This window comes from Balaenoptera physalus (assembly GCF_965194825.1).
Source record: "Balaenoptera physalus genome assembly, chromosome: 12".
In the NCBI taxonomy this organism is placed as follows: Eukaryota; Metazoa; Chordata; class Mammalia; order Artiodactyla; family Balaenopteridae; genus Balaenoptera; species Balaenoptera physalus.
Window position 1 is genome coordinate 40,947,463 of NC_138897.1, and position 17,202 is coordinate 40,964,664.

Consider the following 17,202-nt stretch of genomic DNA (forward strand, 5'->3'; position numbering starts at 1 on the left):
ATTTGTATGCTTTCCTTTCTTTCTTTTATTAGCCCTGCTACCACCAAGACCACTTCTGGGCCATCCTAATGGGTGATGAGAGATTATGGGGAGAAGATTTAGGAGCTTAGAGCAGAGGTCCTCTCTAGACCAACCAGGCACTTGTCAACCTGCAATCTGTTAAACCTGGAAGCGTTTAAGAAAACTAAGTTAATAATATAGGAGAGTTAAAATCCTCTCTGCCTGATGAGTTCACTCATGCAATTTGATAATCTATTCCTTCAGATGATGAAAAAAACTGGGCTTCCTAAACAATATGGACTGATTTTACATAGCAGTAGTGATATTCTTAGGTATTTAAAGTCACCACATTTTCAAGGTCAAACAAAGAAAAAGAACCCTTGCGAGTTATAGAGTAAGTGATTTATTATAAGAATAAGATATTACTCAATTGTGGGAAGGACTGGAAAGCAAAGATTCAGGAGGAAAGCTAGGACATCAAAGGAGTTGCCAACCAATGAGAAGCCAAGCCACTGAAGAGGACTACGGAGGTGAGGTTGATGTGGAGAACTATGGAATACTGTGATAATACCTCTATAGGTCTCCCCACAAGGATCTGAGGGTGGGACTGGGACTGCGGTTGGTTTACAGGGTCAACAGTGAGGAAGAAGAGCTACATACAAAGTAAAGGAAAGGGCACCAAAAATCTGCCACCATTCCTGCAACTGTTTCTCACCAAGTCCAACTTTGATGACCTTCAGACAGTAATGGTTGCTGCTCCACTTCACCTTCAAAATCTCATGCAATTTCCTCTTTTGGCCAATTCTAAGATGGTACTATGTAGTGCAGAGGTTTCTGGGATCTGCAATTCCAGATAAACAAATTTGATGTAGTTCAATTGCCATAGTTCCTATATATTAGGTTGAATATTATGTATAATTTGTTAAAATCATTTTCCTTTATTTTATTCTTTTAAACTTAGAATAACTTAGAAGAAAACTGTTAAAATGACTTGATCATGGAAAACAGAGACCTCAGTTTTGTCATAGTACTGTATATGAATGAAGAAGAGCATATAATAAAGGCATTAAGTGGATACAATAAATAATAAATTTCTTTGCCTACGTTATCAAAGTAGTTTCGCAGGGAATTATGTAAGAGAAATTTGCCTGAACTAGATATAAGCTCTTACTTTCTTGTCTACTTTGATTAAACCCATACAAAACACGAATAATCATTTTCTGTAAATTAATTATTAAAAAAGCATTATCTAACATAACGTTCTGTGTATTCACTCTTTGTTTACCTACATTTACTCAATTTCTGAAATACAAAATCTAAACTCTATTTATAATCAGCTTTATTGTATACTGTCATATAACCACCAAAATCAGATTTATAATTTTCCTAGAATGCTCTCACAATACCCTTTTGTAACCAAACCCCTTTTCTCCTCCCATTGAGCCTCTAGTAACCACTGGCCAGTTTTCAGTCATTACAGTTTTATCTTTTGCAAATTTTATGTAACTAGGAGTGTTCCAATTTTCTGTTTGGCTTCTTTCACTTAGTATAGTGCTCAAGAGATTCAACCATGTATCAAAATTAATTCATTTTAATTGATAAGCAATATTCCATTTAACGATTAGGCCACATTTTGATAACCCATTCAACAGCTGGTGGAAATGTGGCCAAGACGTCAGAATAGGAAGACCCTAAACTCACCTCCTCTGATGGATACAAAAGAATTACAAATACTTACAGAGCAACTATATATGAGAATGACTTGAAGACAAGCAGAAAAGATTTTGTACAACTAAAGACATAAAGATGGAAGCACAAGAAAGTCAGGAGGAGCAGAGACATAATATAGTCAGGACCCACAAGCCTGGGTTGGTGATCCACAAACAGTAGGAATATCAAATTGTATAGTTTTTCATCAAAGATTGTTTTGACCCCCACATGGGCTCCCAGGCCCAAGAGTCCTGCATTGGGAAGATGAGCCCCAAGAACATCTGGCTTTGAAAATCAGAAGGGCTTATGTTTAGGAGAGCAAGAAGGCTGTAGGAAACTGAGATCTGCTCTAAAAGGACATGCACAACATCTCACACACTCTGAGTCTCAATGCAGAAGCAGTAGCTTGAAAGGATCCTGGGTCATACCCACTTGTAAATCTTGGAGAGACCCCTGGAGAGGTAAGAGGCAACTGAGACACCCCTGGGAATGGAGACACTGGCAGCAGCCATTTTGGGGAACTCATTCTACTGTGATAACACAAGAACTGGCAAGTGGCATTTTGGAATGCTCCCTCTAACCAATTAGTGATAAGGATTCAGCCCTGCCCTCCAGCAGGCCAGCACCACTCTGGAGAACCCCAGGCCACATAGACAGGTGCACGGTGATCAATCTTAGCCCTCTAGTAGACCTGCAGCCACTGCGTGAGGCACAGCCTCAGTCAACCAGGTCAGGAGCCAGCTCCACCTACTAGTGCACCCACAACAGTCAGCCCTGCTACAACAGAGAGCTCACACTGTCCACATAGGTGGAACCTCTAGAACATATAGCTCTGGTGATCAGAGAGGAGTGTGCTGCTGGGCCTTATAAGATGTCTCCTGCATAAGGCATGTCTCCAAGATAGGGAAATATAACCAACCTACCTAACATATAGAAGTAAACAGAACTGGGCAAAATGAGAAGAAAGAGAAATATGTTCTAAATGAAGCAACAAGACAAAACCTTAGAAAAAGAACTAAACAAAGTGAAGATAAGGAATCTAACTGATAAGAAGTTAAAGATAATGATCATAGACATGCTCACCAAACTGGCAGAAGAATGGATGATGAACACAGTAAGAATTTCAAAAAAGAGTTAGAAAATATTAAGAAGAAACAAACAGAACTGAAGAACATAGTAATTGTAAAAAAGTACACTAGAAGAAATCAACAGTGGATCACAGGACACAGAGGAAAGATCGGCAATATATAAGAGACAGTAGTGGAAATTACCCAAGCTATACAGAAAAAAAAGAATTTAAAAATGAGCATAGTTTAAGAAACCTCTGGGACAACATCAAGTACACTAACATTCATATTATAGGGATCCCAGAAGGAGAAGAGAAAGAGAAAAAGGAAGAGGACTTATTTGAAGAATGGATAACTAAAAATGTCCTTAACCTGGGGATGGAAACAAAAGTCCAAGTTCAGTAAGCACAGTCTTAAACAAGATGAACCCAAAGAGGTCCACACCAAGACACATTATAATCACAAAAATTAAAGATAAAGAGAGAAACTTAAAAGCCAAAAGAGAAAAGGAAAGAGATACATACAAAGGAACTCCAATGAGACTATTAGCTGACTTTTCAGCAGAAATTTTGCATACCAGATGGGATTGATAAAATACATTTAAAGTGATAAATGGGGAAAAGCTACAATGAAGAACACTCTACATAACCAGGGTTTCATTCAGATTTGATGGAAAGATCAAAAGTTTTACTGACAATCAGTAGCTAAAAGAGTTCAGCACCACCAAACCAGATTTACAAGAATTGTTAAAGGGACTTTTCTAAGCAAAAAAGAAAAGGCCACAGCTAAAAACATGAAAATTATGAAAGGAAAAATCACATTGGTTAAGGCAAATATACAGTAAAGTTAGTAATCTTATCTGACACAGATAAAGCTAGTAATCTTATCTGACACAGATAAAGTTAGTAATCTTATCTGACACAGATAAAGCTGCTTAGGAAAGTTAAAGGACCAAAGTAGTAAAATAATCTATAACACAATGGGTAGATATGGCATATGCAAAACAGAATAAAATATGACACAAAAACACTAAACATGGTTGGGAGGGAGTGAAAATGTAGAGTGCTTAGACTGCATTTGAACTTGAGATCATCTATTAAAATAAATAAATACACACACACACACACACACACACACACACACATGCTCACAGGTTGCTATAAATGAACCTCACGGTAGCCACAAACCAAATACCTATAATAGCTACACACATAAAATAGAGAAAAGTAATCCACATATAACACTAAAGATAGTTATAACATCACAAGTGAAGAGAGCAAAAGAGGACAAAAGGAAAAATACAAAACTATAAAACCAACCAGAAGACAAGTAATAAAATGTCAATAAGTACAGACCTATCAATAATTACTTTAAATGTAAAAAGGCTAAATGCTCCAATCAAAAGACATAGAGTGGTTAAATAGATACGAGAAATGACCCATCTATGTGCTGCCTACAAGAGACTCACCTCAGATCTAAAGACACAACCACACTGAAAGTCAGAGAATGAAAAAATATATTCTATGCACATGGAAATGAAAAGAAACCTGGAGTAGCTATACTTATATCAGACAAAATAGACTTAAAACAAAGACTGTAATGAGTATGGAGGTTCCTTAAAAACTAAAAATAGAACTACCATATGACCGAGCAATCCCACTACTGGACATATACCCTGAGAAAACCATAATTCAAAAAGAGTCATGACTGAAATGTTCATTGCAGCTCTATTTACAATAGCCAGGACATGGAAGCAACCTAAGTGTCCATCAACAGATGACTAGATAAAGAAGATGTGGCACATATATACAATGGAATATTACTCAGCCATAAAAAGAAATGAAATTGAGTTATTTGTAGTGAGGTGGATGGAGTTAGAGTCTGTCACACAGAGTGAAGTAAGCCAGAAAGAGAAAAAAAATACCGTATGCTAACACATATATATGGAACTAAGGAAAAAAAAAAAAAGGTCTTGAAGAACCTAGGGGCAAGACGGGAATTAAGACACAGACCTACTAGAGAATGGACTTGAGGATATGGGGAGGGGGAAGGGTAAGCTGTGACAAAGTGAGAGAGTGGCATGGACATATATACACTACCAAATGTAAAATAGATAGCTAGTGGGAAGCAACCGCATGGCACAGGAAGATCAGCTCAGTGCATTGTGACCACCTAGAGGGGAGGGATAGGGAGGGTGGGAGGGAGGGAGACGCAGGAGGGAAGAGATATGGGTACATACGTATATGCATAACTGATTCACTTTGTTATAAAGCAGAAGCTAACACACTATTGTAAAGCAATTATACTCCAATAAAGATGTTTAAAAAAGACTGGAATGAGAGACAAAGAGGAAATTACATAATGATAAAATGGTCAATCATGAGGATTCCTGTAGACAGGAACAATTAAACAAATATAAGAAGGCATTATGTATAAATTTATGTTAATAAATTTCAAAATGATGTTGAATAGAGAAATTAATTACTTACCAAAGCTTACTTAGGCAGAAAAAGAATACTTAAATAGTCTTATAATTGTTAAAGAAATTGAATTTATAATTAAAATAATTTCAGAAAGAAAAACAAAGAAAAAAAAAGAAAAAGCCTATGGGTCCAGATGACTACATCTTTAAATTCTGCGAATCATTTAAAATAGAAATTATTCCAATATTGTGCCAATTCTTCCATAGACTAAGTGGGAGGCGGGGGGTGGCGAGAAGGAATTTTCCACAATATATTTTAGAAAACTCTCCTAAACTTGATACCAAAACTTTATACAAATTGGTAAAGAAGGTAAGTTACAGACCAATATTTCTCATGAATACAAGTGAAAAAAATCATCAAAATGTTAGAAAACTGTATCTAACAATATAAACTGAACTAAGCATCATTAACAATTTGTGTTAATCTCATAAATGTAAAGTCAGTTTAACATTTAAAATCAATCAATAATTGCCATTTACAGGTTTAAAGAGAAATATCAGATGATCGCACAAATAGAGGAAAACTGATAAATTCAATATCCACTTATTATTATAGCAAATTAAGATTAGAAGAGAACTAACCGGAATCAAACTGTTTCTATCTGATAAAGGTCTCTGTAAAAAACTAACAACAAACCACACCAGTAGAAAAGACCATAATTGATGGTGAAACAAACACATTTTCTATGAGAATGAGGATTAAATAAGGATAGTCGTTGCTGTCAACATTTCTATTCAACATTGTATGAAAAATCTGAGGCAGTAAAACAAAATATATACATATGCATAATGTTCTATGTTATTTTATGTGATGGTCAGTCAGTTGTGGTCATAAGAGAAAACATAGGAGATACTCAAGAAAACAAAGTTTATTGTACTCACAAGTCCTAGAAACAGGAGGCATGGCATTCCAGACAGAGCACATGGGGAAGCACCAGCATAAGTCAGGAGGCAGAAGGGTCAGGAAGAAGGGGAGAGCTTAGGCCATACCTTTATTATAGTTTCTATGGGAAAGGAAAGGCAAGGGAGGGTAAACAGTTTAGGACTGGCTAGTGTGAATACTAGATGTAGGCTTTAAACTACAGAGGTGGTCCCTGGTAGCCTGGTAACTGGCCCTGGGATTACTAAATCAGAGGCATATTGCTTCCTGGGGTGTCTGGGCCAGATTGAGAAGGTTTAGCTCTGGAGTTGTTAGTTTGTATGTCAAAGGCATGGTCCTATCTGAGCTTTTTGCCATTCTAAAAATTGACTAGCCCTGGAAGGTGAAATCTCTCCCCAACCAGAAAATTTCTTAAGATGTCAAAACATCATGATATATAAAAAACATTATAAACAATACATGTACATATACATATAAATGTATGATTGTATAAAAATGAATAAGAAATGATGTATAAGGAAATGAAGAAGAAATAGAGCTCTTATTATTTGTAGATGATACAATTACAAATACAAAAAGTCCAAAGGAATCTACAGAAAAAATATTACACATATTAGGAGAGTTCACCAATTTATTAATATTCAAAAATTATTGTATTTTACATACTGGCAACAAACAACAAACAAAAGGAACTTTTAAAATGATACTATTTAAAATAATATAAACATGAAATTCCTAGAAATAAATCTAACAAATCATGTGCTAGATCTCCATAGAGACAACAAAAAAACATTACTGAAAGATACTTAAGTTGATCTAAGAGTAACAGAGAAGTATCCCATTTTTATGGATTCAGAATTCAAAATTCTACAGTTGGCAATTATCCTTAATTTTTAGACACTATGAAACACCAAATAAAACCCAAATCTTTTACTAGTATTATTATTGGGTGGCATTTACTAGGCTGAATTTAAAATATATATGACAAGGCAAAATGTGAAGAATAGCCATGGCATTCTTTAAATGAATTTTTGATTTATGACAAAGGCAACAATGAAGAGCTTTGGCTATAATTTCAGTTATACAGTATGCCCAAACAGGCAAAACCAATCTATATTACTTAGAAATGTATAATTATTTGGCAAAAGTGTAAGTAAAACAAGGGATCTGATATAAAGTTTTCTAATGGCTACTTTACAAGGATGGAAAGTGTTTATAAATGGGGAGGGCATTATACAGGATGAGGAGAGGATCTGGATACAGGATGATGATTACATAGGGGGTAACTTTTTCAAAATATCAAGCTTTACATTAATGTTTCATGAAATTTTCCACATATGTGTGTGTATATATATATATATATATATATATATATATATATATATATTTTTTTTTAATACTATGAATTATAAAGTTCACACACAAAAAGCCAAAAAAAGGGGGCTTTAAGTTCAGAAAGAACCATATTATAATCTCAACTTGTCTGTGTGTCCTTAGACAATTAACTAATCACCCCTAATGGTTAAGGATTTTATTGTGTGAAATGGTGACAATGTATATTTGCATTATTGATATGAGGATGCAAGGTGCATAGCTACACAGGGATGGTGTAGCAAACAGTTATTGAGTGTTTATTATTGTCAGACAGAGTCCAAAGTACTTTTCATGTATTTACTCTTTTAATTCTCACATTTAGCCTTTCAGATAGGTACTATTATTTCAGAATTTCCCTAAAATTATGACTCATTCATTCATAGTATAACTTGTGTGAGAGCTCAGATCCATCTATCTTGTTACCTATTAAGTCCAGTACCTGGATGAACATGTTTGAATTCTGACCTCAGAGTAAGCTTATAACCAGTGACAGACATGGGTCACGATAAACTGTCTGCCCAGGTTCACCATTTGTTTGTTCAAGACAGACCAATTATACTTTAATTGAAGGAAGTGGGATTCTCTAGGAATGGCTAAGATGAATGCAGTTTAATCTCTTACTACCTCATAAATTCCTCTGAGAAGGAAAAGGATTTTTTTTTTGGAACAAATTCCTAATTAGAGCATGTAAATCCTTGTAGAACTTAAAAGTTAAGCTTGTGTCCAGATTTTGCAAAAAGGATTAAAACTCTTCTATAACAGGCAAGAAAAAATGATGTTCTCTTTGAGAAGGTGTAAAGATGAATGAAGGGGAGAGATGGGGCAGGAAATGAGGACAGAATAGGGGAAGGAGGAGGAGGGAATCTGCAACTTTTCAATAAAGTTATTGAAGCTTACAGAATTTTTAGTGAAGCAACTGTAAATTTTTGTGGAAACTATTTGAAGGGCTGAGCTTTGGGCCCTCATTGACATGGGGCAAAACAGCACGTAAATATAGAAGCACAAGACAGAGCACATCCTAAGAAATCAAAAATTCAAAATTTGCAGCTATCCTAGAGGAGGGATTTTGTCTGGTCCCCACAATGGAATTAGGAGCCTGAAAAAAGATCACCAAGATGACCACATGACCTGAAATCACAACTGGGTTTTAGAAAAATAAAAGCAAAATGCTGGTTCTGAGACCACAGTGGGATGGGGTAATTCAAATTCTTCACAGAGAAAGTGGGCAAGAAAATCCCATTTTATGTGGAGAACACTTAAAAACATTGAGTCAACTTACAAATGTAAGGGTTGAGGGGTTTTCTAATAAACCTAAAAATAAGTCTTCTAGAGTCCTTAATTTCTTTGTAATAGGCCTTAGGAAGTGACAGAAGGAGGAACGCAGGATGCTGAACCCACCTCCCCCATTCTGCGGCACTGACTTTCCTTGGAGGTCACACACAACACTTAGCTTCGAGCTTCCAGGATTATTGATGGCAGCAGCCAGCAGAATAAAAGTTCCATAGGTAGGCAGTAAATATTTGAAAAGACCTTTCAGTTTGGGGAATGGTTTATATTGTTGCTTAAAAATGTAGTTTGAGAGCCATGGGAGCCTACGATTGGGTGAGGCATGTTTTACAAATGACACCCATTTGTCCTGAGCGAGAAACATTCCACCCTGTAAATGTCAGTTTCACAGTGACCAGATATGATGAATGAGTCCTCTGGCTCCTATTAATATGGAGGTTACACATTTAGAAAAAAAATTAGAGACTGTTGCAAAATTAATTTTCCCTCTTGGTGTGGCTAAAATGATAGGAAAGGAAATAGGGAGAGCAAGTTTGCAAAAATATGAAACATCAAGTTTCTTTCTGAATGTCTCTCTAAGCCTCCAACTTTATAAAGGAATTAACTTAATCATATTGCAAAAAAAAAATGAGTGGGCTTGAAATACGATCTCAGATGGAAACTCCAACATAGGGATGTATAGCATAAATTTCTACGTGCTCAAGCTTGGGATATTGCATGCATGATTCCATAGCTCAACCCCTGAAAGGAATAATAATTACTATTTGGCTATTTGTCAAGGTGAGGGTTCCACTGGAGGGAACGTCTTATTCAATTTGGGAGCTGAAATTACACAACTGGTGAGATATTAAATAACAGCACAAAGCTGAAAATGGAAAGAAGGCAAGCAAGTAGCTGAATTGTAAGTGAGGAGTATGTAGATAAAAAGTGTGAGGATGGCTTGAAGGAGAGGGTGGTTGGCTCCTCTGATACTAATTTTGGGCATAATCTGATTATACTTAAATTCACATGATTTTTGGTAATCCATTTATGTGTCTGTTAATGACCAATGAAGTCACTTTGCAATTAGCAGGAGTGGTAAATCAACTAATCAACCAACAAATATTTATTAAGAACCTAATATATTTGAAGTCAGTGCCAAGTGTTATAGAAGACACAAGAATAAATTATAGTACTTATATTGCAATTTACCTGAGGAATTACTCTATACACATAAAATACAGCAATGCAGGACAAAACATGAGACATCACAAATGAATGGTATTACATATGCCATAGAATTTCACACAGAGAAACAGGTGGGGATGGGACAGACAGATATTTGCTGCATATTTGAGCATTGAGGACAAATTTGCATTGCCTTCTCAACATATGTTAAACAAATATGTATAATATGTACTTTCAATGCTCTAAGAAGGGTACTAGGTATTAATATTAAACATGCAAAACAAGTTGAGTCTCTATTATTCCATTTTTGTTATTTCAAAATAGGTAAAGCATTTTCCATTGCTTGATTTGACAGAGTGAGTCAGGAATATCATTCTGCCTTTATATAAGTATGTGAAAATTCCCTGGGGAAAAATTATTCCTCTGTACTGTGGCAAGTTCCTTGGTGCCCTGGCTTTAAATATAGCCCTTCAATCGACTAAGCAATGGATAATTTGTAGCAAAATATATGTTAAATATTAAAGTGTTTTATTTGAAAATCAGTGTATGAATGTTGGGGGTTGCTTTTTAATCTCTAGTGTACTTAAAGAAAAGACTGGCTTATATATGAGTTATTGCAAAAATATTTAGGCATCACCATGTTTTCTGAAGGAAGCCCCTGAAGCCCCTGGGTAGGGATTAGAACAAGGACAAGCACTTTTTCTTGACAAAGGTATTAAGTTATCCATTTTAACCCCCTGACCATCAAATTACTCTCTGTTTGTCATACCGTTTAAAATTTACATGGTACCAGGGCCTTAAGTGTCAGGATTCCTGTTATAACTTAGACTCTAGTGTCTTTAATTAATGCTTCATGTTCCTGTTATGGTTATTTAGAATTCTCTGAAATCTCTAGAGCCATAAATTTCTTTTACAGGTCTTTGTGGTATGAACTTTAACAAAACAGCTATAAAGGGGTAATAGGCGAGGATAGTATATCACAGAATTGCAGTGGCAAGATGGGAGGAAGGAGGGAATATTTTGCAAACAGATTAAAAGATTTTGTTTTTGTTGAAGGGTTTGGGACTGGAACAAATTGGACATAAAATTTAGGTAAGAAAGCCTGATCTCCTTTAGTGTTTTGAGTAGGTGTAAGTTTCCACTTTTCACAAGATAGACAATTTCATTTAAATCTTGGTAAATTCAAATCTGTTTAATTCAAATGTACTACATTTTACTTGAATGCCTACTGTGTGTCTAATATTTTCTTGCTGCTATGGGAGTTACACAGAAAGGAAAAGACAAACTCCTGTCTCATTAATCTTCAAAAACTAGTTTTGGAGGCAAGGTTATCATATATGAAGCAATTACAGACTATTACCAGAAAGAACATAAATCTGCCAAAGTGCATAGAATAGTCTGTTCTATGCACAGATTATTATTACTAGTAATTTTGAGTACTACTGCATCTCACAGGAAAAGATCAGTGAGAACTAGAATTATCATGGGATACACCATAAAGTAGGAAATATGAAGTGTTTCTTGTAAAATGGATGGCGATTGGAATGTGGAAACACAGAAGAAGGCCATTCCAGAGGAGGGAATAGTGCAGGGGTATTCATAACAGTGAAAAACACTGCATTATATAGTGGATTAGAACGTGTTTTTAGATTTGGAAAGATGTAGCTGTGAATTACTATTTTATTATATTATTTGCTTAAGGGAGAGAGGACTAGTTGGACAGAAATGTAGTGTTTGGGATTTGAAGCATGCGTGTTTTAGATATTTCAAGAATAGCTTAAATGCTTGAAAGAGGAATTAACATATCCGTTGAGGGATATTTTAAATATAAGCTGTTTATGTAACTTTGGACAATAGATTGATATGTTGAAGTCTGTTTTTAATTGCATAGCAGTTCTTCGTTAAGCTTCTGATACTACCCATTTCTTAGAAGAATGAGAACGGAGAAAAGGAGAAGAAAAGGAGGGAATAGGAATCCATATTTACTTTGAACATCAAAACCCTACAATAACATTAAGAAGAAAATAAGAAGTTTTAAATTACATTCTAAGGGCTTCCCTGGTGGCGCAGTGGTTGAGAATCTGCCTGCCAATGCAGGGGACACGGGTTGGAGCCCTGGTCTGGGAAGATCCCACATGCCACGGAGCAACTAGGCCCGTAAGCCACAATTACTGAGCCTGCGCGTCTGGAGCCTGTGCTCTGCAACAAGAGAGGCCGCGATAATGAGAGGCCCGCGCACCGCGATGAAGAGTGGCCCCCACTTGCCGCAACTAGAGAAAGCCCTCACACAGAAACGAAGACCCAACACAGCCATAAATAAATAAATAAATTAATAAATAAACCCCCCAAAAAAATTACATCCTAAGACAGATGCACAGAGCTGTGCTGGTCATTGATCTTGATTATTGTCTCAATTCAGGAATGTTAAGCACAGTGGTAATGAAGAAGCATGCTAAGACAATGGATGTTCTGCATGTCAATAATTATTTGAGAAATCACCGCTTTTATATTCCATAATGAATACCAATTGTCTGGTGCATTACAATTGATTCTTGACTATGCATAATCTTGTAGGTGTTATAGTGAAGTTGAACATATTCATTCTATCAAGTTTTGTTAAATGTCATTATCACTTAAGTCAGAGCAGGCTAAGTTATGCTCCAGTAACAACTAACCATAAAACCACAGTGCCTTAAAACACCACACATTTACTTCTTCCTCCAAGCTACGTGTCCATTTTAGGTCTGAGGGTTCTTTTCAAGTGATCCTCATTCAGGAAGTTGCATAGACAGAATCCATAAAATCTGGATGGTATTTGTTTCTGCATTAGGGAAAGTACACATAGATTTTAAAGACTTCTTAAAGTGGCAAGTCAATTCTAGTCACATGGCCATTCCTATCTTAAATGTAGTCATGGTGGTGGGAGGAGGGTGCAACATTAACATTGGCAAGGAAGAAGAGAGCTGGAAATAAAGATGAGTTTTAATGAGTCCAACAATGAGTGCTGTGATTTCAGAAGAGAAAGACACACAAAACACCTGACTTAATGGAGCTCAGATATACCATGCGGGACAGAGATAATAAATATGTGAAAGAATAAATAATATAATATCAGATAATGGTAAATGATATAAAGAAAAAACTAGGGCCATAAACAACAGAACAGTGGGGGAAGGGAACACCTTTGCTATAGTAGTCAAGAAAAAACTCTGCATTGTTGAAAAGAGACCTGAAACTAAATGATTAAAAGAGTCAGCTGTGCAAAAATTCTACCAAAATAGCACTTTTTAGGCATGGAAACAGTGAGGGGGTGTTACCAGATTAAAAATGAGATGACATGAGGCTTTGTAAGGCAAAGAAAAGTGTTTTGCTTTTATTTTATTTGCACAATATCCAGATACGATCTAATTTATGTTTTGAGAGGCCTCTTTGGCTGTTCTAAGGTGAACTGAGGGATACAAGAAAAGAACAAACACAGAGAGCACAGTTAGGAGTCCAGCAATAAAAGACAGAATCTAGAACTAGGATTTGGGGGAGCCAGTAGTGAGAAGGGGATGGATTACAGACAGTAAATACAGGGTTTTGCAAGGTATATTAATCATGAGTGAAAAAAAGGGAGCATATTACTCTCAGGCTCTGGATATGAGCTAGTGGCTGGAAGAAGTTCTCATTTACTAAGAAGGACAGAACTGAGGAAGGACCATGTTTAGATATGGGGTGGTGGTAGAGTGGAGGTTTAAGGGTTGTGTTTTTTACGTATTAAGCTGGTGATAAATGCTTGACATCCAAGTGGACCTGTGGAATGACAATGAAGTTGAGAAAAAAATGTTAAAGACCTTAAAGACAAATATTAGAATCTGAAATCAATAGTATATTGTTCAAAAGAATCTGAATGAGAATAATCTAAGAATAGAATAGAGACAAAGAGGACAACTTCTGCTTCCAGTAATGATGCATTAGGGGAGAAGAACATCAATCAGGCAGGATAAATAGTATTCAAATAGTAAGATGGTAAATTTAAAATCCAGTGTATCAGTAAGTACTTTAAATGAAAATTAAATGCTCCAACTGAAACATATTGTCAAACTGGGCAAAATATCTGGCCATCTGTTGTTTAAAAAAAAGGTACATCTAAACTATAAACATATGGAAAATGGAAAAGTTATGCCATGAAAGTGCTAAGAAAAAATAAAAACTAATTTCAGACATTTTTATGTAAAAATAATTATTAAAAATGAAGAAAGCCATTTTCATAATGCTAAAATGTTAAATTCATCAAGATGGTATAAAAATCCAAATTTGTCAATGTCTAATATACATAAAACAAAATGATATAATGGGAAAGCACCAATTTTCACTCTTGGAGATTTTTTTTAAAACCAACTCTCTTAGTAAATAACAACAAATACAAGAAGCAGAAACTTATCAGTGAGAAAAAAAAACAACATAATTAACACATTAACCTAACTGACATATATGGAAACAGGGAACCTCAAACCTGAGATTTCATTGTATTATCAAGCATATTTTGAGCGCTTAAAATTTTTATATCATCTTGCTGAATTGAATATTTTATAATTTTAGTAATGTTCTTAATCATTCCTCTTTGTCATGTTTGTTTCTATTTTCTTTCTTCTGAAGTCTACTTTATCTGATATTATAGACACTCCAAATATTTTTGATTAGCTTGGTATAATTTTTCCATTCCTTTACCATTTACCTACTTATAGCATAATATTAGAAGTAAGATTCTTATAGACTGCATTTAGCTGAATAACTTTTTTAATCAAATCCATCAATCTCTGGTTTTTAATTGGTTTGTTTAGACTACTCACATTAAATGAAATTATTGATAATTTAGAACTAAAACTGTCATTTTATTACTTATTTTCTGTTTGCCCCCTTGGTTTTTTGTTCCTCTATTTCCCCGTCCCTCTCTTGCTCTGGGTTACTTGAACATTTTTGTATTCTGTCTTGCTTTATTGTTTTTGAGTATAGTTTTTTTTTCCCACAGGTTGCTCTAGAGATTACAATATACATATGTAGTTTATGAGTTAGGTCCTTTTATCCTCTTTTTTATGTTATAATTGTCTTAAATATTACTTTACTTGCATTGAGAACATCAAACAATTTGATTTATTTGTTTTGCTTTTAACTGTCACACAATATAAAAATCTGAAGAAAAAAGAAAAGTTTATTATTTTCCCCATTTATTTACCATTTCATTGCTCTTTCTTCAGTTTATATATTCATTTGTTATTTATTTTCTGCTTGAATAGATTTCTTTGATCATTCTTTTAGCAGCAGTTATGTTAGAGACAGATTCTCTTAGTTTTCCTTCATCTGAGAATATATTTCACCTTCATTTTTGAAGGATATTTTAGCTTGACATAAAAGTCAAATGGCCATGACTTTTGAGTTGGTAGTTCTTCTTCTCAGGACTTTAAAAATATGGTGTCACTTTCTTCTCTCCTTTATGACTCCTGATGAGAAACCTGCTGTCGGTTGAATTGTTCTCTAAAGTACTGGTTCAGCTTGGAGTTGTTTTGTCCACATGGGCACATTTGACAATGTCTGCAGCCATTTTTCACTATCAGAACTGAGGGGTGAGGCCAAGTATGTTGATAAACATCCTAAAATACACAGGGCAGCCTCCCTCAAAATGAATTTTCTGGCTCAATATGTCAGTAGTGCTGAGTCTGAGAAACCTTGCCCTATAGGTAATGTTAGTTTAATTTCTCTCTAGCTGGTTTCAATATATTTTGTGTTGTTGTCTCTAGTTTTCAGAAAGTTGATTACACTGTGTCAAAACATGGATTTTTTGTTTTTTGAGTTTATCTTGTCTGGTACTCACTCAGCTTTTTGAATCTGTAGATTTATATATTTCACCAAATTTGAAAAGTTTTACTCATTATTTCTTCAAATATATTTTTTTTAATTTTTATTTATTTATTTATTTATGGCTGTGTTGGGTCTTCGTTTCTGTGCGAGGGCTTTCTCTAGTTGCAGCAAGTGGGGGCCACTCTTCATCGCGGTGCACGGGTCTCTCATTATCGTGGCCTCTCTTGTTGCAGAGCACAGGCTCCAGATGCGCAGGCTCAGTAATTGTGGCTCACGGGCCTAGTTGCTCCGTGGCATGTGGGGTCTTCCCAGACCAGGGCTCAAACCCATGTCCCCTGCATTGGCAGGCAGATTCTCAACCACTGCGCCACAAGGGAAGCCCTCTTCAAATATTTTTTCAGCACTATATCTGTTCCCATTCTATCTGAGACTCCAATGACATGAATATTACATCTTTTAAAAATTACCCCAAAGACCTCTGAGCTTCATTTCGATTTTTTTTTTTTTTAACTAAGTTTTCTCTCTGTTGCTTAGGTTGAATAATCTCTATTGCTCTATCTTAAATTTTACTGATTTATTTCCTCTGTCATCTCTATTCTGCTATTTAGTCCATCCAATGAAGGTTTTGGTTTTTGTATTTGTATTTCGTAACTCTAAAATTTCCCTTTAATTCTTTTTATGTTCCTTTTTTTGAGACTTTTTGTGTTTGTTTCAAGAGCCTTTGTAATTGCTTGTTAGAGCATTTTTGTCTGATAATTTCAGTATAAGTGCCACCTCATTGTTATTGCTTATTGATTGTTGTTTTCCCTTTTGAGTTGAGATATTCCTGCTTTGTGATATAACAAGTATGTTATACTTGGACAGTATGTTCAGTATTTTGAGTATTATATCATGGGACTCTGGTTTGTGTTAAATCTTGTGCTTTAGCAGGTACTCAACTTGTTTAGGCTCAAAATTCACATGCTGACTCACTTTCATAGTATATGATTCAAACTGAAATTTAATATATATTATAAAATATAAATGGTATAGTTATATGTATATGTATAATATATAGTATGTATATATATAATATAATATAAAATAGGCAAAATCAAAATGTTTATACAGTGATGATAGTAATCATCTAAAGGAACCAGTAAAATGTCAATTTTAGAGAAGTATTCTGAAACAGGTGACAGGAGATGGAATATAGAGTACACATAAGCAGTTTTTCTTAGATATAAGAGAGGCATATGTTTCATTACAGAAGAAAAGACAGATTATGAAGGTCTGCATTCAAATATGGGTTGTATTTTCTAGTGAGAAAATGAGTTGCTTCTCAATTGACTACATCTGGTTTCTGAACGCAATATAAGATGAGGTAATCAGATGAGCTAAAGGAGGAAGAAATG